This window comes from Somniosus microcephalus, unplaced genomic scaffold (assembly GCF_052327205.1).
Source record: "Somniosus microcephalus isolate GS21.2 unplaced genomic scaffold, FLI_Smic_1.0 unresolved_chr9, whole genome shotgun sequence".
Lineage (NCBI taxonomy): Eukaryota > Metazoa > Chordata > Chondrichthyes > Squaliformes > Somniosidae > Somniosus > Somniosus microcephalus.
Genome location: NW_028225187.1, coordinates 2,722,652 through 2,745,705, shown reverse-complemented (window position 1 = coordinate 2,745,705; position 23,054 = coordinate 2,722,652). Strand labels below are relative to the sequence as shown.

Sequence of the window (23,054 nt, the reverse complement as noted above, 5' to 3'; positions counted from 1 at the left end):
TGGGATATTAACGGTAATGGGCAGTGAGCAGGAGGTTTGGATTAGACTAGGTGGGATATTAACAGTAATGGGCAGTGAGCCGGAGGTTGGGATTAGACTAGGTGGGTTATTAACAGTAATGGGCAGTGAGCAGGAGGTTGGGATTAGACTAGGTGGGATATTAACAGTAATGGGCAGTGAGCAGGAGGTTGGGATTAGACTAGGTGGGATATTAACAGTAATAGGCAGTGAGCAGGAGGTTGGGATTAGACTAGAGGGGATATTAACAGTAATGGGTAGTGAGCAGGAGGTTGGGATTAGACTAGGTGGGATATTAACAGTAATGGGCAGTGAGCAGGAGGTTGGGATTAGACTAGGTGGGATATTAACAGTAATGGGCAGTGAGCAGGAGGTTGGGATTAGACTAGGTGGGATATTAACAGTAATGGGCAGTGAGCAGGAGGTTGGGATTAGACTAGGTGGGATATTAACAGTAATGGGCAGTGAGCAGGAGGTTGGGATTAGACTAGGTGGGATATTAACGGTAATGGGCAGTGAGCAGGAAGTTGGGATTAGACTAGGTGGGTTATTAACAGTAATGGGCAGTGAGCAGGAGGTTGGGATTAGACTAGGTGGGTTATTAACAGTAATGGGCAGTGAGCAGGAGGTTGGGATTAGACTAGGTGGGATATTAACAGTAATGGGCAGTGAGCAGGAGGTTGGGATTAGACTAGGTGGGATATTAACAGTAATGGGCAGTGAGCAGGAGGTTGGGATTAGACTAGGTGGGATATTAACGGTAATGGGCAGTGAGCAGGAAGTTGGGATTAGACTAGGTGGGTTATTAACAGTAATGGGCAGTGAGCAGGAGGTTGGGATTAGACTAGGTGGGTTATTAACAGTAATTGGTAATGAGCAGGAGGTTGGGATTAGACTAGGTGGGATATTAACAGTAATGGGCAGTGAGCAGGAGGTTGGGATTAGACTAGGTGGGATATTAACAGTAATGGGCAGTGAGCAGGAGGTTGGGATTAGACTAGCTGGGATATTAACAGTAATGGGCAGTGAGCAGGAGGTTGGGATTAGACTAGGTGGGATATTAACAGTAATGGGCAGTGAGCAGGAGGTTGGGATTAGACTAGGTGGGATATTAACAGTAATGGGCAGTGAGCAGGAGGTTGGGATTAGACTAGGTGGGATATTAACAGTAATGGGCAGTGAGCAGGAGGTTGGGATTAGACTAGGTGGGATATTAACAGTAATGGGCAGTGAGCAGGAGGTTGGGATTAGACTAGGTGGGATATTAACAGTAATGGGCAGTGAGCAGGAGGTTGGGATTAGACGAGGTGGGATATTAACAGTAATGGGCAGTGAGCAGGAGGTTGGGATTAGACTAGGTGGGATATTAACAGTAATGGGCAGTGAGCAGGAGGTTGGGATTAGACTAGGTGGGATATTAACAGTAGTGGGCATTGAGCAGGAGGTTGGGATTAGACTAGGTGGGATATTAACAGTAATGGGCAGTGAGCAGGCGGTTGGGATTAGACTAGGTGGGATATTAACAGTAATGGGGAGTGAGCAGGAGGTTGGGATTAGACTAGGTGGGATATTAACAGTAATGGGGAGTGAGCAGGAGGTTGGGATTAGACTAGGTGGGTTATTAACAGTAATGGGCAGTGAGCAGGAGGTTGGGATTAGACTAGGTGGGATATTAACAGTAATGGGCAGTGAGCAGGAGGTTGGGATTAGACTAGGTGGGATATTAACAGTAATGGGCAGTGAGCAGGAGGTTGGGATTAGACTAGGTGGGATATTAACAGTAATGGGCAGTGAGCAGGAGGTTGGGATTAGACTACGTGGGATATTAACAGTAATGGGCAGTGAGCAGGAGGTTGGGATTAGACTAGGTGGGATATTAACAGTAATGGGTAGTGAGCAGGAGGTTGGGATTAGACTAGGTGGGATATTAACAGTAATGGGCAGTGAGCAGGAGGTTGGGATTAGACTAGGTGGGATATTAACAGTAATGGGTAGTGAGCAGGAGGTTGGGATTAGACTAGGTGGGATATTAACAGTAATGGGTAGTGAGCAGGAGGTTGGGATTAGACTAGGTGGGATATTAACAGTAATGGGCAGTGAGCAGGAGGTTGGGATTAGACTAGGTGGGATATTAACAGTAATGGGCAGTGAGCAGGAGGTTGGGATTAGACTAGGTGGGATATTAACAGTAATGGGCAGTGAGCAGGAGGTTGGGATTAGACTAGGTGGGATATTAACAGTAACGGGCAGTGAGCAGGTGGTTGGGATTAGACAAGGTGGGATATTAACAGTAATGGGCAGTGAGCAGGAGGTTGGGATTAGACTAGGTGGGATATTAACGGTAATGGGCAGTGAGCAGGAGGTTGGGATTAGACTAGGTGGGATATTAACAGTAATGGGTAGTGAGCAGGAGGTTGGGATTAGACTAGGTGGGATATTAACAGTAATGGGCAGTGAGCAGGAGGTTGGGATTAGACTAGGTGGGTTATTAACAGTAATGGGCAGTGAGCAGGAGGTTGGGATTAGACTAGGTGGGATATTAACAGTAATGGGCAGTGAGCAGGAGGTTGGGATTAGACTAGGTGGGATATTAACAGTAATGGGCAGTGAGCAGGAGGTTGGGATTAGACTAGGTGGGATATTAACGGTAATGGGCAGTGAGCAGGAGGTTGGGATTAGACTACGTGGGATATTAACAGTAATGGGCAGTGAGCAGGAGGTTGGGATTAGACTAGGTGGGATATTAACAGTAGTGGGCAGTGAGCAGGAGGTTGGGATTAGACTAGGTGGGATATTAACGGTAATGGGCAGTGAGCAGGAGGTTGGGATTAGACTACGTGGGATATTAACAGTAATGGGCAGTGAGCAGGAGGTTGGGATTAGACTAGGTGGGATATTAACAGTAATGGGTAGTGAGCAGGAGGTTGGGATTAGACTAGGTGGGATATTAACAGTAATGGGCAGTGAGCAGGAGGTTGGGATTAGACTAGGTGGGATATTAACAGTAATGGGCAGTGAGCAGGAGGTTGGGATTAGACTAGGTGGGATATTAACAGTAATGGGCAGTGAGCAGGAGGTTGGGATTAGACTTGGTGGGATATTAACAGTAATGGGCAGTGAGCAGGAGGTTGGGATTAGACTTGGTGGGATATTAACAGTAATGGGCAGTGAGCAGGAGGTTGGGATTAGACTAGGTGGGATATTAACAGTAATGGGCAGTGAGCAGGAGGTTGGGATTAGACTAGGTGGGATATTAACAGTAATGGGCAGTGAGCAGGAGGTTGGGATTAGACTAGGTGGGATATTAACAGTAATGGGCAGTGAGCAGGAGGTTGGGATTAGACTAGGTGGGATATTAACAGTAATGGGCAGTGAGCAGGAGGTTGGGATTAGACTAGGTGGGATATTAACAGTAATGGGCAGTGAGCAGGAGGTTGGGATTAGACTAGGTGGGATATTAACAGTAATGGGCAGTGAGCAGGAGGTTGGGATTAGACTAGGTGGGATATTAACAGTAATGGGCAGTGAGCAGGAGGTTGGGATGAGAGTAAATTTCCTAGATTATCGACTGGGAAAGTTGGTAGCAGGTCGACCATCCATTATACACCCTGCCCGATTATCATTTCCATTTGGCTCTGTTCCATTACAGGTAACTGACAGAACAGTACAGGCTGCTTGCTGTAATTTCCTGAAGTGCTGTCCCGGGGAGTGACACTCCACGACAGGTTCTACCGCCAGTATTGAGTCTCTGTCAAAGTTGGAATTGACTCCCGGTGATGCAGGGGGAGGAAAAACCTGCACAGCCTCGGGTTTTCAATCCTCATTCTTTGGGGAGTTAGTTTTCCTGTTCGTGTCTCAGACATTTTAGCCATTGTGTTTTTGTTCTTGAAAAGCCTCTCATTTACTCCACAGATGATTTTTGTCATCTCTCATTTCCTTCATTTACTTTAAGTAGTTTCCAGGTCAGTAAACTCACGACGTTCCCTGAAATTCCTGTCTGTTGCCTCTGGCCTCTCCTTTTCCCAGTCCCACTAAAACTGTTCTTTGTTTTCAGTCCACAAAGAAGTTCTACCCAAACCGTTCCCCTGTCCTTTGTACAGATACTGACGGAGCCGCTGGGTATTTTCACCTCTTCATATCGTTGTTTCAGATTCACAATATTTTCAGTTTTATCTATTTATTTCCTATTTGACAAGTTTCTCTTCGGTAACATTCTGTGATTCTAAGATCTGATATCCTGTCAGTTCTGTGATGTTTGGATAATCCAGACTCATTCTGTGTCCCTCCCACTTACCCGATGTTCTTGTCCACTGAAATGCCTCTCGTATGTTAACAACAAGCTCAGTCCGTCCACCCCTCCTTCAATCGCCTGTTCCAGTCTGTCCCGGTAGAATTTCGTGAACCGGAACAGCTGGTAATCTTCGCACTTTGTCAAGAACTCAGTGATTGTAGAGTTCGGATCTGTGAACACAAATGGAGAAAACCAAACACATTATCCACTTTCTACCCAGGCAGCTACATGTCATCGTATACCAAACGGCGACAGCTTCCTGTGAGACACATTATCAAACACCTTCTGGTGAGCCACATTATCAAACACCTTCTGGTGAGCCACATTATCAAACACCTTCTGGTGAGCCACATTATCAAACACCTTCTGGTGAGCCACATTATCAAACACCTTCTGGTGAGCCACATTATCAAACACCTTCTGGTGAGCCACATTATCAAACACCTTCTGGTGAGCCACATTATCAAACACCTTCTGGTGAGCCACATTATCAAACACCTTCTGGTGAGCCACATTATCAAACACCTTCTGGTGAGCCACATTATCAAACACCTTCTGGTGAGCCACATTATCAAACACCTTCCTGTGAGCCACATTATCAAACACCTTCTGGTGAGCCACATTATCAAACACCTTCTGGTGAGCCACATTATCAAACACCTTCCTGTGAGCCACATTATCAAACACCTTCCTGTGAGCCACATTATCAAACACCTTCCTGTGAGCCACATTATCAAACACCTTCCTGTGAGCCACATTATCAAACACCTTCTGGTGAGCCACATTATCAAACACCTGGTGAGCCACATTATCAAACACCTTCCTGTGAGCCACATTATCAAACACCTTCTGGTGAGCCACATTATCAAACACCTTCTGGTGAGCCACATTATCAAACACCTTCTGGTGAGCCACATTATCAAACACCTTCTGGTGAGCCACATTATCAAACACCTTCTGGTGAGCCACATTATCAAACACCTTCTGGTGAGCCACATTATCAAACACCTTCTGGTGAGCCACATTATCAAACACCTTCTGGTGAGCCACATTATCAAACACCTTCTGGTGAGCCACATTATCAAACACCTTCTGGTGAGCCACATTATCAAACACCTTCTGGTGAGACACATTATCAAACACCTTCTGGTGAGCCACATTATCAAACACCTTCTGGTGAGCCACATTATCAAACACCTTCTGGTGAGCCACATTATCAAACACCTTCTGGTGAGCCACATTATCAAACACCTTCTGGTGAGCCACATTATCAAACACCTTCCGGTGAGCCACATTATCAAACACCTTCTGGTGAGACACATTATCAAACACCTTCTGGTGAGCCACATTATCAAACACCTTCTGGTGAGCCACATTATCAAACACCTTCTGGTGAGCCACATTATCAAACACCTTCTGGTGAGCCACATTATCAAACACCTTCCTGTGAGCCACATTATCAAACACCTTCTGGTGAGCCACATTATCAAACACCTTCTGGTGAGCCACATTATCAAACACCTTCTGGTGAGCCACATTATCAAACACCTTCTGGTGAGCCACATTATCAAACACCTTCTGGTGAGCCACATTATCAAACACCTTCTGGTGAGCCACATTATCAAACACCTTCTGGTGAGCCACATTATCAAACACCTTCTGGTGAGCCACATTATCAAACACCTTCCGGTGAGCCACATTATCAAACACCTTCTGGTGAGCCACATTATCAAACACCTTCTGGTGAGCCACATTATCAAACACCTTCTGGTGAGCCACATTATCAAACACCTTCTGGTGAGCCACATTATCAAACACCTTCTGATAACCCACATACACCGCATGTACAACATTCCATCAACCTGTATAGTCACGGCTCCACAAAACTACATCTTAATGTGTTGGGAGATTGGGCACATGACTGGCAAATGGTGTTTAGCTTGGATAAGTGCCGTGTTATGCCTGTGGGCAGTGCGAGTGCTCAACATTTATACACCCTTCATGGCATTAAATAAGGGGGAGAAAGGAAGATCCGGGTATTCTGGTGGATACATCTCTAAAGGTACAGGAGCAATGTCGTGAAGTGATAGCTAGAACAAAGGGGGTATTGGGGTGCGTTCATAGGACAGTAGGGTATAAGACAACCTATTCTGTCCTAGTACAAGACCTTGGTAAAGGCCTCACTTGGAATAATGTGCCCAGTTATGGTCCCCACATAAGGTGGGTGGTATTGAGGCTTTGAAACTGATGCAGAGGGACATTACACTAATTCCCAGTATAAAGCAATTTAGCTATCAAGATAGGCTAAGAATGTGGACTCTACACTTTAGAGAAGCAAAGACTAAGCGGTGAACTGATTGAGGTTTATAAGATGATGAAGGGAATCGATTGTGTTCCATTTGACAGTTTGTTCCAATTACATAGCTTACGGAGGGCGAGGGGTCACCATTTTAAGTTGTGCAAGGCCAAATTTAAGTTAGATGTCAGGAGGTGGTTCTTTTCCCAGAGAATAGTCGACCTCTGGAACAGGATACCTTCTCTGGCGGTGGACACTGACTCGGTGAATTCCTTCAGGCGAGAGCTGGACCTGTTCCTGTTTAGTGTGGACATCACCTCTTACAACAGGAAGATACTTCCGGGAATTCAGTGCAAGATTGATCTGCTGGACTAGTTTCAATCGCCTAGATGGGTTGGAGAGGAATTTCCCCTATTTAAATCCCCCAAATTGACCTGTGTTTTTTCACCTCACCCATGGTTTGGTTTGGGATAACTAGAACAAAGTATGGCAATTGCCTGGGAAAGTCTGGATGGACCAAAGGGTCTTTACCTGTCCATCATTGTTCGTAAAATTGTCATATACGACTTTTCTGCAGCTAATCCGTTCCAGCCTCCCCTCATTATCCTCTTTCTCGCTAAATGCTCGCTAATTCAACCTGGATTAACAGATTTGGTGGGGTTTCTACACAATGGTCTCTGGTTACCAGGTTAATCCTCTCTCCACATTAGAACAGAAACATCACTTGGGCTCCTTCAGTCCACCTGTATATTTTTGATATTAAACCTGGATTGAAATGCTGTGCTCAGTCCCTCCTATCTCCGCTCTGACTTCCTCTAACAGTCTGATATTAAACCTGGGTTGAAATGCTGTGGTCAGTCCCTCCTATCACCTCTCTGACTTCCTCTAACAGTCTGATATTAAACCTGGGTTGAAATGCTGTGCTCAGTCCCTCCTATCTCCGCTCTGACTTCCTCTAACAGTCTGATATTAAACCTGGGTTGAAATGCTGTGCTCAGTCCCTCCTATCTCCTCTCTGACTTCCTCTAACAGTCTGATATTAAACCTGGGTTGAAATGCTGTGCTCAGTCCCTCCTATCTCCTCTCTGACTTCCTCTAACAGTCTGATATTAAACCTGGGTTGAAATGCTGTGCTCAGTCCCTCCTATCACCTCTCTGACTTCCTCTAACAGTCTGATATTAAACCTGGGTTGAAATGCTGTGCTCAGTCTCTCCTATCACCTCTCTGACTTCCTCTAACAGTCTGATATTAAACCTGGGTTGAAATGCTGTGCTCAGTCCCTCCTATCTCCGCTCTGACTTCCTCTAACAGTCTGATATTAAACCTGGGTTGAAATGCTGTGCTCAGTCCCTCCTATCACCTCTCTGACTTCCTCTAACAATCTGATATTAAACCTGGGTTGAAATGCTGTGGTCAGTCCCTCCTATCACCTCTCTGACTTCCTCTAACAGTCTGATATTAAACCTGGGTTGAAATGCTGTGCTCAGTCCCTCCTATCACCTCTCTGACTTCCTCTAACAGTCTGATATTAAACCTGGGTTGAAATGCTGTGCTCAGTCCCTCCTATCTCCTCTCTGACTTCCTCTAACAGTCTGATATTAAACCTGGGTTGAAATGCTGTGCTCAGTCCCTCCAATCTCCTCTCTGACTCCCTCTAACAGTCTGATATTAAACCTGGGTTGAAATGCTGTGCTCAGTCCCTCCTATCACCTCTCTGACTTCCTCTAACAGTCTGATATTAAACCTGGGTTGAAATGCTGTGCTCAGTCCCTCCTATCACCTCTCTGACTTCCTCCAACAGTCTGATATTAAACCTGGGTTGAAATGCTGTGCTCAGTCCCTCCTATCACCTCTCTGACTTCCTCTAACAATCTGATATTAAACCTGGGTTGAAATGCTGTGCTCAGTCCCTCCTATCACCTCTCTGACTTCCTCTAACAGTCTGATATTAAACCTGGGTTGAAATGCTGTGCTCAGTCCCTCCTATCACATCTCTGACTTCCTCTAACAGTCTGATATTAAACCTGGGTTGAAATGCTGTGCTCAGTCCCTCCTATCACCTCTCTGACTCCCTCTAACAGTCTGATATTAAACCTGGGTTGAAATGCTGTGCTCAGTCCCTCCTATCTCCGCTCTGACTTCCTCTAACAGTCTGATATTAAACCTGGGTTGAAATGCTGTGCTCAGTCCCTCCTATCTCCTCTCTGACTTCCTCTAACAGTCTGATATTAAACCTGGGTTGAAATGCTGTGCTCAGTCCCTCCTATCTCCTCTCTGACTTCCTCTAACAGTCTGATATTAAACCTGGGTTGAAATGCTGTGCTCAGTCCCTCCTATCTCCTCTCTGACTTCCTCTAACAGTCTGATATTAAACCTGGGTTGAAATGCTGTGCTCAGTCCCTCCTATCTCCTCTCTGACTTCCTCTAACAGTCTGATATTAAACCTGGGTTGAAATGCTGTGCTCAGTCCCTCCTATCACCTCTCTGACTTCCTCTAACAGTCTGATATTAAACCTGGGTTGAAATGCTGTGCTCAGTCCCTCCTATCACCTCTCTGACTCCCTCTAACAGTCTGATATTAAACCTGGGTTGAAATGCTGTGCTCAGTCCCTCCTATCTCCGCTCTGACTTCCTCTAACAGTCTGATATTAAACCTGGGTTGAAATGCTGTGGTCAGTCCCTCCTATCACCTCTCTGACTCCCTCTAACAGTCTGATATTAAACCTGGGTTGAAATGCTGTGCTCAGTCCCTCCTATCTCCGCTCTGACTTCCTCTAACAGTCTGATATTAAACCTGGGTTGAAATGCTGTGCTCAGTCCCTCCTATCACCTCTCTGACTTCCTCTAACAGTCTGATATTAAACCTGGGTTGAAATGCTGTGCTCAGTCCCTCCTATCTCCGCTCTGACTTCCTCTAACAGTCTGATATTAAACCTGGGTTGAAATGCTGTGCTCAGTCCCTCCTATCACCTCTCTGACTTCCTCTAACAGTCTGATATTAAACCTGGGTTGAAATGCTGTGCTCAGTCCCTCCTATCTCCGCTCTGACTTCCTCTAACAGTCTGATATTAAACCTGGGTTGAAATGCTGTGCTCAGTCCCTCCTATCACCTCTCTGACTTCCTCTAACAGTCTGATATTAAACCTGGGTTGAAATGCTGTGCTCAGTCCCTCCTATCACCTCTCTGACTCCCTCTAACAGTCTGATATTAAACCTGGGTTGAAATGCTGTGCTCAGTCCCTCCTATCTCCTCTCTGACTTCCTCTAACAGTCTGATATTAAACCTGGGTTGAAATGCTGTGCTCAGTCCCTCCTATCACCTCTCTGACTCCCTCTAACAGTCTGATATTAAACCTGGGTTGAAATGCTGTGCTCAGTCCCTCCTATCTCCTCTCTGACTTCCTCTAACAGTCTGATATTAAACCTGGGTTGAAATGCTGTGCTCAGTCCCTCCTATCACCTCTCTGACTTCCTCTAACAGTCTGATATTAAACCTGGGTTGAAATGCTGTGCTCAGTCCCTCCTATCTCCTCTCTGACTTCCTCTAACAGTCTGATATTAAACCTGGGCTGAAATGCTGTGCTCAGTCCCTCCTATCACCTCTCTGACTTCCTCTAACAATCTGATATTAAACCTGGGTTGAAATGCTGTGCTCAGTCCCTCCTATCTCCTCTCTGACTTCCTCTAACAGTCTGATATTAAACCTGGGTTGAAATGCTGTGCTCAGTCCCTCCTATCACCTCTCTGACTCCCTCTAACAGTCTGATATTAAACCTGGGTTGAAATGCTGTGCTCAGTCCCTCCTATCACCTCTCTGACTTCCTCTAACAGTCTGATATTAAACCTGGGTTGAAATGCTGTGCTCAGTCCCTCCTATCTCCTCTCTGACTTCCTCTAACAGTCTGATATTAAACCTGGGTTGAAATGCTGTGCTCAGTCCCTCCTATCACCTCTCTGACTCCCTCTAACAGTCTGATATTAAACCTGGGTTGAAATGCTGTGCTCAGTCCCTCCTATCACCTCTCTGACTTCCTCTAACAGTCTGATATTAAACCTTGGTTGAAATGCTGTGCTCAGTCCCTCCTATCACCTCTCTGACTTCCTCTAACAATCTGATATTAAACCTGGGTTGAAATGCTGTGCTCAGTCCCTCCTATCACCTCTCTGACTCCCTCTAACAGTCTGATATTAAACCTGGGTTGAAATGCTGTGCTCAGTCCCTCCTATCACCTCTCTGACTTCCTCTAACAGTCTGATATTAAACCTGGGTTGAAATGCTGTGCTCAGTCCCTCCTATCTCCGCTGTGACTTCCTAACAGTCTGATATTAAACCTGGGTTGAAATGCTGTGCTCAGTCCCTCCTATCACCTCTCTGACTCCCTCTAACAGTCTGATATTAAACCTGGGTTGAAATGCTGTGCTCAGTCCCTCCTATCTCCTCTCTGACTCCCTCTAACAGTCTGATATTAAACCTGGGTTGAAATGCTGTGGTCAGTCCCTCCTATCACCTCTCTGACTTCCTCTAACAGTCTGATATTAAACCTGGGTTGAAATGCTGTGCTCAGTCCCTCCTATCACCTCTCTGACTTCCTCTAACAGTCTGATATTAAACCTGGGTTGAAATGCTGTGCTCAGTCCCTCCTATCACCTCTCTGACTTCCTCTAACAATCTGATGTTAAACCTGGGTTGAAATGCTGTGCTCAGTCCCTCCTATCTCCTCTCTGACTTCCTCTAACAGTCTGATATTAAACCTGGGTTGAAATGCTGTGCTCAGTCCCTCCTATCACCGCTCTGACTTCCTCTAACAGTCTGATATTAAACCTGGGTTGAAATGCTGTGCTCAGTCCCTCCTATCACCTCTCTGACTCCCTCTAACAGTCTGATATTAAACCTGGGTTGAAATGCTGTGCTCAGTCCCTCCTATCACCTCTCTGACTTCCTCTAACAGTCTGATATTAAACCTGTGTTGAAATGCTGTGCTCAGTCCCTCCTATCACCTCTCTGACTCCCTCTAACAGTCTGATATTAAACCTGGGTTGAAATGCTGTGCTCAGTCCCTCCTATCACCTCTCTGACTCCCTCTAACAGTCTGATATTAAACCTGGGTTGAAATGCTGTGCTCAGTCCCTCCTATCACCTCTCTGACTTCCTCTAACAGTCTGATATTAAACCTGGGTTGAAATGCTGTGCTCAGTCCCTCCTATCTCCTCTCTGACTTCCTCTAACAGTCTGATATTAAACCTGGGTTGAAATGCTGTGCTCAGTCCCTCCTATCACCTCTCTGACTTCCTCTAACAATCTGATATTAAACCTGGGTTGAAATGCTGTGCTCAGTCCCTCCTATCACCTCTCTGACTTCTTCTAACAGTCTGATATTAAACCTGGGTTGAAATGCTGTGCTCAGTCCCTCCTATCTCCTCTCTGACTCCCTCTAACAGTCTGATATTAAACCTGGGTTGAAATGCTGTGCTCAGTCCCTCCTATCACCTCTCTGACTTCCTCTAACAGTCTGATATTAAACCTGGGTTGAAATGCTGTGCTCAGTCCCTCCTATCTCCTCTCTGACTCCCTCTAACAGTCTGATATTAAACCTGGGTTGAAATGCTGTGCTCAGTCCCTCCTAGCACCTCTCTGACTTCCTCTAACAGTCTGATATTAAACCTGGGTTGAAATGCTGTGCTCAGTCCCTCCTATCACCTCTCTGACTTCCTCTAACAGTCTGATATTAAACCTGGGTTGAAATGCTGTGCTCAGTCCCTCCCATCTCCTCTCTGACTCCCTCTAACAGTCTGATATTAAACCTGGGTTGAAATGCTGTGCTCAGTCCCTCCTATCTCCTCTCTGACTTCCTCTAACAGTCTGATATTAAACCTGGGTTGAAATGCTGTGCTCAGTCCCTCCTATCTCCTCTCTGCCTTCCTCTAACAGTCTGATATTAAACCTGGGTTGAAATGCTGTGGTCAGTCCCTCCTATCTCCTCTCTGACTTCCTCTAACAATCTCATATTAAACCTGGGTTGAAATGCTGTGCTCAGTCCCTCCTATCTCCTCTCTGACTTCCTCTAACAGTCTGATATTAAACCTGGGTTGAAATGCTGTGCTCAGTCCCTCCTATCACCTCTCTGACTTCCTCTAACAGTCTGATATTAAACCTGGGTTGAAATGCTGTGCTCAGTCCCTCCTATCTCCTCTCTGACTTCCTCTAACAGTCTGATATTAAACCTGGGTTGAAATGCTGTGCTCAGTCCCTCCTATCTCCTCTCTGACTTCCTCTAACAGTCTGATATTAAACCTGGGTTGAAATGCTGTGCTCAGTCCCTCCTATCACCTCTCTGACTTCCTCTAACAGTCTGATATTAAACCTGGGTTGAAATGCTGTGCTCAGTCCCTCCTATCACCTCTCTGACTCCCTCTAACAATCTGATATTAAACCTGGGTTGAAATGCTGTGCTCAGGCCCTCCTATCTCCTCTCTGACTTCCTCTAACAGTCTGATATTAAACCTGGGTTGAAATGCTGTGCTCAGTCCCTCCTATCACCTCTCTGACTTCCTCTAACAGTCTGATATTAAACCTGGGTTGAAATGCTGTGCTCAGTCCCTCCTATCACCTCTCTGACTTCCTCTAACAGTCTGATATTAAACCTGGGTTGAAATGCTGTGCTCAGTCCCTCCTATCACCTCTCTGACTTCCTCTAACAGTCTGATATTAAACCTGGGTTGAAATGCTGTGCTCAGTCCCTCCTATCTCCTCTCTGACTTCCTCTGACAGTCTGATATTAAACCTGGGTTGAAATGCTGTGCTCAGTCCCTCCTATCTCCTCTCTGACTTCCTCTAACAGTCTGATATTAAACCTGGGTTGAAATGCTGTGCTCAGACCCTCCTATCACCTCTCTGACTTCCTCTAACAGTCTGATATTAAACCTGGGTTGAAATGCTGTGCTCAGTCCCTCCTATCACCTCTCTGACTTCCTCTAACAGTCTGATATTAAACCTGGGTTGAAATGCTGTGCTCAGTCCCTCCTATCTCCTCTCTGACTTCCTCTAACAGTCTGATATTAAACCTGGGTTGAAATGCTGTGCTCAGTCCCTCCTATCACCTCTCTGACTTCCTCTAACAGTCTGATATTAAACCTGGGTTGAAATGCTGTGCTCAGTCCCTCCTATCACCTCTCTGACTTCCTCTAACAGTCTGATATTAAACCTGGGTTGAAATGCTGTGCTCAGTCCCTCCTATCTCCTCTCTGACTTCCTCTAACAGTCTGATATTAAACCTGGGTTGAAATGCTGTGCTCAGTCCCTCCTATCTCCTCTCTGACTCCCTCTAACAGTCTGATATTAAACCTGTGTTGAAATGCTGTGCTCAGTCCCTCCTATCACCTCTCTGACTTCCTGTAACAGTCTGATATTAAACCTGGGTTGAAATGCTGTGCTCAGTCCCTCCTATCACCTCTCTGACTTCCTCTAACAGTCTGATATTAAACCTGGGTTGAAATGCTGTGCTCAGTCCCTCCTATCTCTGCTCTGACTTCCTCTAACAGTCTGATATTAAACCTGGGTTGAAATGCTGTGCTCAGTCCCTCCTATCTCCTCTCTGACTTCCTCTAACAATCTGATATTAAACCTGGGTTGAAATGCTGTGCTCAGTCCCTCCTATCTCCTCTCTGACTTCCTCTAACAATCTGATATTAAACCTGGGTTGAAATGCTGTGGTCAGTCCCTCCTATCACCTCTCTGACTTCCTCTAACAGTCTGATATTAAACCTGGGTTGAAATGCTGTGCTCAGTCCCTCCTATCACCGCTATGACTTCCTCTAACAGTCTGATATTAAACCTGGGTTGAAATGCTGTGCTCAGTCCCTCCTATCACCTCTCTGACTTCCTCTAACAGTCTCATATTAAACCTGGGTTGAAATGCTGTGCTCAGTCCCTCCTATCTCCTCTCTGACTTCCTCTTACAATCTGATATTAAACCTGGGTTGAAATGCTGTGCTCAGTCCCTCCTATCTCCTCTCTGACTTCCTCTAACAGTCTGATATTAAACCTGGGTTGAAATGCTGTGCTCAGTCCCTCCTATCGCCGCTATGACTTCCTCTAACAGTCTGATATTAAACCTGGGTTGAAATGCTGTGCTCAGTCCCTCCTATCACCTCTCTGACTCCCTCTAACAATCTCATATTAAACCTGGGTTGAAATGCTGTGCTCAGTCCCTCCTATCTCCTCTCTGACTTCCTCTTACAATCTGATATTAAACCTGGGTTGAAATGCTGTGCTCAGTCCCTCCTATCACCTCTCTGACTTCCTCTAACAGTCTGATATTAAACCTGGGTTGAAATGCTGTGCTCAGTCCCTCCTATCTCCTCTCTGACTTCCTCTAACAGTCTGATATTAAACCTGGGTTGAAATGCTGTGCTCAGTCCCTCCTATCACCTCTCTGACTTCCTCTAACAGTCTGATATTAAACCTGGGTTGAAATGCTGTGCTCAGTCCCTCCTATCTCCGCTCTGACTTCCTCGAACAGTCTGATATTAAACCTGGGTTGAAATGCTGTGCTCAGTCCCTCCTATCTCCTCTCTGACTTCCTCTAACAATCTGATATTAAACCTGGGTTGAAATGCTGTGCTCAGTCCCTCCTATCACCTCTCTGACTTCCTCTAACAATCTGATATTAAACCTGGGTTGAAATGCTGTGCTCAGTCCCTCCTATCACCTCTCTGACTTCCTCTAACAGTCTGATATTAAACCTGGGTTGAAATGCTGTGCTCAGTCCCTCCTATCTCCTCTCTGACTTCCTCTAACAGTCTGATATTAAACCTGGGTTGAAATGCTGTGCTCAGTCCCTCTTATCTCCTCTCTGACTTCCTCTAACAGTCTGATATTAAACCTGGGTTGAAATGCTGTGCTCAGTCCCTCCTATCACCTCTCTGACTTCCTCTAACAGTCTGATATTAAACCTGGGTTGAAATGCTGTGCTCAGTCCCTCCTATCTCCTCTCTGACTTCCTCTAACAATCTGATATTAAACCTGGGTTGAAATGCTGTGCTCAGTCCCTCCTATCACCTCTCTGACTTCCTCTAACAGTCTGATATTAAACCTGGGTTGAAATGCTGTGCTCAGTCCCTCCTATCACCTCTCTGACTCCCTCTAACAGTCTGATATTAAACCTGGGTTGAAATGCTGTGGTCAGTCCCTCCTATCACCTCTCTGACTTCCTCTAACAGTCTGATATTAAACCTGGGTTGAAATGCTGTGCTCAGTCCCTCCTATCACCGCTATGACTTCCTCTAACAGTCTGATATTAAACCTGGGTTGAAATGCTGTGCTCAGTCCCTCCTATCACCTCTCTGACTTCCTCTAACAGTCTGATATTAAACCTGGGTTGAAATGCTGTGCTCAGTCCCTCCTATCTCCTTTCTGACTTCCTCTAACAATCTGATATTAAACCTGGGTTGAAATGCTGTGGTCAGTCCCTCCTATCACCTCTCTGACTCCCTCTAACAGTCTGATATTAAACCTGGGTTGAAATGCTGGGGTCAGTCCCTCCTATCACCTCTCTGACTTCCTCTAACAATCTGGGATGCATTAATTCTGAGCCCAGGTGACTTCTCCACCTCGGTTACTTTACTCAGATCCAAATCCTACTCTACAGTGCTCTCTGACTGTGGACCACATCCTCCTCCAGAACGTCAACATTCTCACTTCCACCATTTTTAGAAAGTAAAGGAAATATTTTGTATCTCCCCAAAGTTGCCTCCCCCACAACTAGTTTCCCCAGTCCCACCTCTCTCACCTCCACTGCTCGCTGGCCTGTAAAACCCACTGAGAATTGGGCTATCTCCCTTCCTGTTGCTGAATTCCCTATATATGGATTCCATCTTAGCATTGCTCCCTGGAACACCCGTATATTCTAAACCCCTCCGCCCCTCTCTCTCTCTCTCGCTCTCCTCCTTTCAGATGTTCCATAAACCTTACCACTCTGAGCAAGCTTTTGCTCACCTGTCCTAATATCACCTTATGTGACTCGGTGTAAGATTTTGATTGGTCACACTCCTGTGAAGCACTTGAGACGTTTTACTACATTAAAGGTGCTATATAAACACACGTTTGTTCTTGTTGTTGTTCTACGCTGTCATAGAATGTTTATTAGTACTGGCGGCCACAAACTTTCACTCTTCCTTCAAAGTGTTATCACCAGAAACATCTCCCTCTGAATCCTGTGAAAACCAAGGCCCTGTCTTAGATACTAGATCACATCTCATGCTTCTGAATGTTTGGAATGATTTGTTCACTCACACACAACTCAATACTCGCTCCAACACTGGGAATGTTGACTTGTCCCCGTTTCTTCTATAGATACTGGATCACATCTCATGTTTCTGAATGTTTGGAATGATTTGTTCACTCACACACAACTCAATACTCGCTCCAACACTGGGAATGTTGACTTGTCCCCGTTTCTTCTATAGATACTAGATCACATCTCATGTTTCTGAATGTTTGGAATGATTTGTTCACTCACACACAACTCAATACTCGCTCCAACACTGGGAATGTTGACTTGTCCCCGTTTCTTCTATAGATACTAGATCACATCTCATGTTTCTGAATGTTTGGAATGATTTGTTCACTCACACAACTCAATACTAGCTCCAACACTGGGAATGTTGACTTGTCCCCGTTTCTTCTATAGATACTAGATCACATCTCATGTTTCTGAATGTTTGGAATGATTTGTTCACTCACACACAACTCAATACTCGCTCCAACACTGGGAATGTTGACTTGTCCCCGTTTCTTCTATAGATACTAGATCACATCTCATGTTTCTGAATGTTTGGAATGATTTGTACACTCACACACAACTCAATACTCGCTCCAACACTGGGAATGTTGACTTGTCCCCGTTTCTTCTATAGATACTAGATCACATCTCATGTTTCTGAATGTTTGGAATGATTTGTTCACTCACACACAGCTCAATACTCGCTCCAACACTGGGAATGTTGACTTGTCCCCGTTTCTTCTATAGATACTAGATCACATCTCATGTTTCTGAGTGTTTGGAATGATTTGTTCACTCACACAACTCAATACTCGCTCCAACACTGGGAATGTTGACTTGTCCCCGTTTCTTCTATAGATACTCGATCACATCTCATGTTTCTGAATGTTTGGAATGATTTGTTCACTCACACACAACTCAATACTCGCTCCAACACTGGGAATGTTGACTTGTCCCCGTTTCTTCTATAGATACTCGATCACATCTCATGTTTCTGAATGTTTGGAATGATTTGTTCACTCACACACAACTCAATACTCGCTCCAACACTGGGAATGTTGACTTGTCCCCGTTTCTTCTATAGATACTAGATCACATCTCATGTTTCTGAATGTTTGGAATGATTTGTACACTCACACACAACTCAATACTCGCTCCAACACTGGGAATGTTGACTTGTCCCCGTTTCTTCTATAGATACTAGATCACATCTCATGTTTCTGAATGTTTGGAATGATTTGTTCACTCACACACAACTCAATACTCGCTCCAACACTGGGAATGTTGACTTGTCCCTGTTTCTTCTATAGATACTAGAGCACATCTCATGTTTCTGAATGTTTGGAATGATTTGTTCACACGCACACAACTCAATACTAGCTCCAACACTGGGAATGTTGACTTGTCCCCGTTTCTTCTATAGATACTAGATCACATCTCATGTTTCTGAATGTTTGGAATGATTTGTACACTCACACACAACTCAATACTCGCTCCAACACTGGGAATGTTGACTTGTCCCCGTTTCTTCTATAGATACTAGATCACAGCTCATGTTTCTGAATGTTTGGAATGATTTGTTCACACACACACAGCTCAATACTCGCTCCAACACTGGGAATGTTGACTTGTCCCCGTTTCTTCTATAGATACTAGATCACAGCTCATGTTTCTGAATGTTTGGAATGATTTGTTCACTCACACACAACACAATACTCGCTCCAACACTGGGAATGTTGACTTGTCCCCGTTTCTTCTATAGATACTAGATCACAGCTCATGTTTCTGAATGTTTGGAATGATTTGTTCACTCACACACAACACAATACTCGCTCCAACACTGGGAATGTTGACTTGTCCCCGTTTCTTCTATAGATACTAGATCACATCTCATGTTTCTGAATGTTTGGAATGATTTGTTCACTCACACACAACTCAATACTCGCTCCAACACTGGGAATGTTGACTTGTCCCCGTTTCTTCTATAGATACTGGATCACATCTCATGTTTCTGAATGTTTGGAATGATTTGTTCACTCACACACAACTCAATACTCGCTCCAACACTGGGAATGTTGACTTGTCCCCGTTTCTTCTATAGATACTAGATCACATCTCATGTTTCTGAATGTTTGGAATGATTTGTTCACTCACACACAACTCAATACTCGCTCCAACACTGGGAATGTTGACTTGTCCCCGTTTCTTCTATAGATACTAGATCACATCTCATGTTTCTGAATGTTTGGAATGATTTGTTCACTCACACACAACTCAATACTCGCTCCAACACTGGGAATGTTGACTTGTCCCCGTTTCTTCTATAGATACTAGATCACATCTCATGTTTCTGAATGTTTGGAATGATTTGTTCACTCACACACAACTCAATACTCGCTCCAACACTGGGAATGTTGACTTGTCCCCGTTTCTTCTATAGATACTAGATCACATCTCATGTTTCTGAATGTTTGGAATGATTTGTACACACACACAACTCAATACTCGCTCCAACACTGGGAATGTTGACTTGTCCCAGTTTCTTTTTATAAGCAAGTGAGTTTCTCTCTCTCTATTTCAAATCCTCTTTCCTTTTTCTTGCTAATACCTTTTTCACTATTTCTTAAATCTTCTGTTTCAACTCCAGCATTTTTATTAATTCCTCTCTCTTGTCTGAGATCCGGTAATTTCCCACTCTCCAGTCACATCCCGATACCCTCCCACTGCTCCATTCACCTTTTCTGTAAAACCATTAATGTTGGTCGGTACAGATCACGGCCGTCCCTTCCCTTCCAACTGAACTCAGTCTAGTGCCCCAAGACCGTGAACACTTCCCTCCTGCTCCAGCCCTCAGCCACACATTGACTAGCCTCAGATTACCCGTCTTAAGCAGCCCAGTGGTAAACAATCCGGAGATCAACAGCTTGAGGCCTGGTTTCTTAGTTTAGTGCCTCAGTCTCAATAGTCCCTCTATAAACGTATTTCTATCCGTGTTACTGGCTCCGACCGCCGCTATTTTCTGCTCTCCATTCCTGCCCAGAGGTGGTCCCACCAGTCAAGGATGTTTTTCCCTCGGCACCAGGGAGGTAACTAACCATTCAGGACCTGCTCAGGGCTACAGAAGAGGTTGTTTGTTCCCCCGACTATACAATCTGCCACCAGTCCCGCTCTCCTATTCCTGTGCCCCACCTGCCACTCACTCTCACCCCGCTGGGTGGCCTCCTGCTCTCTGGGGCCACACTGTTTGCTCAAGAATATGGTCCTGAGTCACTGTCTCTCTCCACCTTACAGTCCCCAATACCAGGTATCTATTGGACAGTTCCAGTACTCAGGGGCTCCCTCCACCTGTGACTGCGATCCTGAGTCACTGTCTCTCTCCACCTTACAGTCCCCAATACCAGGTATCTATTGGACAGTTCCAGTACTCAGGGGCTCCCTCCACCTGTGACTGTGATCCTCAGTCACTGTCTCTCTCCACCTTACAGTCCCCAATACCAGGTATCTATTGGACAGTTCCAGTACTCAGGGGCTCCCTCCACCTGTGACTGTGATCCTGAGTCACTGTCTCTCTCCACCTTACAGTCCCCAATACCAGGTATCTATTGGACAGTTCCAGTACTCAGGGGCTCCCTCCACCTGTGACTGTGATCCTCAGTCACTGTCTCTATCCACCTTACAGTCTCCAATACCAGGTATCTATTGGACAGTTCCAGTACTCAGGGGCTCCCTCCACCTGTGACTGTGATCCTCAGTCACTGTCTCTCTCCACCTTACAGTCCCCAATACCAGGTATCTATTGGACAGTTCCAGTACTCAGGGGCTTCCTCCACCTGTGACTGTGATCCTCAGTCACTGTCTCTCTCCACCTTACAGTCCCCAATACCAGGTATCTATTGGACAGTTCCAGTACTCAGGGGCCCCTCCACCTGTGACTGTGATCCTCAGTCACTGTCTCTCTCCACCTTACAGTCCCCAATACCAGGTATCTATTGGACAGTTCCAGCACTCAGGGGCTCCCTCCACCTGTGACTGTGATCCTCAGTCACTGTCTCTCTCCACCTTACAGTCCCCAATACCAGGTATCTATTGGACAGTTCCAGTACTCAGGGGCTTCCTCCACCTGTGACTGTGATCCTCAGTCACTGTCTCTCTCCACCTTACAGTCCCCAATACCAGGTATCTATTGGACAGTTCCAGTACTCAGGGGCTCCCTCCACCTGTGACTGCGATCCTGAGTCACTGTCTCTCTCCACCTTACAGACCCGAAATACCAGGTATCTATTGGACAGTTCCAGTACTCAGGGGCTCCCTCCACCTGTGACTGTGATCCTCAGTCACTGTCTCTCTCCACCTTACAGTCTCCAATACCAGGTATCTATTGGACAGTTCCAGTACTCAGGGGCTCCTCCACCTGTGACTGTGATCCTCTGAGTCACTGTCTCTCTCCACCTTACAGCCCCCAATACCAGGTATCTATTGGACAGTTCCAGTACTCAGGGGCTCCCTCCACCTGTGACTGTGATCCTCAGTCACTGTCTCTCTCCACCTTACAGTCCCCAATACCAGGTATCTATTGGACAGTTCCAGTACTCAGGGGCTCCCTCCACCTGTGACTGTGATCCTGAGTCACTGTCTCTCTCCGCCTTACAGTCTCCAATACCAGGTATCTATTGGACAGTTCCAGTACTCAGGGGCTCCCTCCACCTGTGACTGTGATCCTCTGAGTCACTGTCTCTCTCCACCTTACAGTCCCCAATACCAGGTATCTATTGGACAGTTCCAGTACTCAGGGGCTCCCTCCACCTGTGACTGTGATCCTCTGAGTCACTGTCTCTCTCCACCTTACAGTCTCCAATACCAGGTATCTATTGGACAGTTCCAGTACTCAGGGGCTCCCTCCACCTGTGACTGCGATCCTCAGTCACTGTCTCTCTCCACCTTACAGACCCCAATACCAGGTATCTATTGGACAGTTCCAGTACTCAGGGGCTCCCTCCACCTGTGACTGTGATCCTGAGTCACTGTCTCTCTCCACCTTACAGTCCCCAATACCAGGTATCTATTGGACAGTTCCAGTACTCAGGGGCTCCCTCCACCTGTGACTGTGATCCTCAGTCACTGTCTCACTCCACCTTACAGCCCCCAATACCAGGTATCTATTGGACAGTTCCAGTACTCAGGGGCTCCCTCCACCTGTAACTGTGATCCTCAGTCACTGTCTCTCTCCACCTTACAGACCCCAATACCAGGTATCTATTGGACAGTTCCAGTACTCAGGGGCTCCCTCCACCTGTGACTGTGATCCTCTGAGTCACTGTCTCTCTCCACCTTACAGTCTCCAATACCAGGTATCTATTGGACAGTTCCAGTACTCAGGGGCTCCCTCCACCTGTGACTGTGATCCTCAGTCACTGTCTCTCTCCACCTTACAGTCCCCAATACCAGGTATCTATTGGACAGTTCCAGTACTCAGGGGCTCCCTCCACCTGTGACTGTGATCCTCTGAGTCACTGTCTCTCTCCACCTTACAGCCCCCAATACCAGGTATCTATTGGACAGTTCCAGTACTCAGGGGCTCCCTCCACCTGTGACTGTGATCCTCAGTCACTGTCTCTCTCCACCTTACAGTCCCCAATACCAGGTATCTATTGGTCAGTTCCAGTACTCACGGGCTCCCTCCACCTGTGACTGTGATCCTCTGAGTCACTGTCTCTCTCCACCTTACAGTCCCCAATACCAGGTATCTATTGGACAGTTCCAGTACTCAGGGGCTCCCTCCACCTGTGACTGTGATCCTCAGTCACTGTCTCTCTCCACCTTACAGTCCCCAATACCAGGTATCTATTGGACAGTTCCAGTACTCAGGGGCTCCCTCCACCTGTGACTGTGATCCTCAGTCACTGTCTCTATCCACCTTACAGTCTCCAATACCAGGTATCTATTGGACAGTTCCAGTACTCAGGGGCTCCCTCCACCTGTGACTGTGATCCTCAGTCACTGTCTCTCTCCACCTTACAGTCTCCAATACCAGGTATCTATTGGACAGTTCCAGTACTCAGGGGCTCCCTCCACCTGTGACTGTGATCCTCTGAGTCACTGTCTCTCTCCACCTTACAGTCCCCAATACCAGGTATCTATTGGACAGTTCCAGTACTCAGGGGCTCCCTC

General features: G+C 46.1%; 1 protein-coding gene across 2 annotated transcripts in view; it reads right to left on the bottom strand.

Moving 5' to 3' along the window:
* LOC147084224 (NACHT, LRR and PYD domains-containing protein 3-like) overlaps window positions 1-23,054 on the bottom strand; it is a 299,061-nt gene that overhangs the window by 200,730 nt on the left and 75,277 nt on the right. For both annotated transcript variants that reach the window (XM_085979477.1, XM_085979478.1), the window contains exon 4: window positions 4,313-4,479. The gene's annotated coding sequence lies outside the window, so the exon portion shown is untranslated. The remainder of the gene's footprint in view (window positions 1-4,312; window positions 4,480-23,054) is intronic.